This window comes from Chiloscyllium plagiosum, unplaced genomic scaffold (assembly GCF_037043375.1).
Source record: "Chiloscyllium plagiosum isolate Xiang-an unplaced genomic scaffold, Cpla_swu_hap1 HiC_scaffold_45, whole genome shotgun sequence".
NCBI lineage: Eukaryota > Metazoa > Chordata > Chondrichthyes > Orectolobiformes > Hemiscylliidae > Chiloscyllium > Chiloscyllium plagiosum.
In genome coordinates, this window is record NW_028270183.1 from 71,646,241 (window position 1) to 71,647,060 (window position 820).

At 44.1% G+C, this 820-nt stretch overlaps 1 non-coding gene across 1 annotated transcript; it reads right to left on the reverse strand.

Annotated features, from left to right (window-relative positions):
• Positions 1 to 272: 272 nt before the first annotated feature.
• On the reverse strand, positions 273 to 345 carry trnar-acg (transfer RNA arginine (anticodon ACG)). Its single transcript has one exon. It is a non-coding gene; the product is annotated as a tRNA-Arg (tRNA).
• Positions 346 to 820: the final 475 nt, after the last annotated feature.

The following is an 820-nucleotide window of genomic DNA, read 5'->3' on the forward strand; positions in this document are numbered from 1 at the left end:
TCCACTGGCCAAAGAGTTTCGAAAAATGCTCAAAGCAGAGCATCAACGGGAGTAACAGTTATTCTATCGGTGGCTTCATGAAATGGAAAGGTGCCCATAAGTCACCTGCGCGACTCTTCGGCTTCCCTCCTGTGATGACGCTGGAACACTGACTCTCATGTTCTCGGGGACATTTAATGAAGGCATTCTCGTTACTGCAGATGAGGAGCTCACACCTTATTTTGGCCTTCGTAAAATCAGTTTTAAAGCGCGATTAAAGTCTGCCCTGCCTGCGAACCAGGTAGGACTCGAACCTACAGTGTCCTGAACCGTAGTCAGGTGCGTTATCCTTTGCGCCACTGGCCCGATGCATAGGCATAGCCTTAAGAGCCGTGATGTTAATACGGACACGGTTAATAGCAGTCATGTTCACCAGTTGAACAAGCAATAAAGATAATCACTGTCACTGCTTCAGTCTCATCGTGATCGCCTCTCAAAGCATCGAATTTTCAAAAAAAAAAACACATATGTCCTCATGAAGCTTCCATTCACACTCTGTCTGCTCAGTCATTTAATGGAATCACTGCTGAAGTGATGAATTTCGAATCCACTTCTTCAGCATAACTGATGTGAATGTGAGCCTAATCACCACATTGTATATACCAGTTAACTTGCAGAGATTTCGAGTACAGTAACGACTTTTGCGAGTATGCAGGAAAGTGAATACTGTGAACCGAGCAAAAAAATCCCTTCATGGAAATTAATCCAGTGCAAAGTCAAACATATAAGAACGGCAGATGACGTAAACATTCCTCTGCATCACTCTGCACAGATGCTTCTC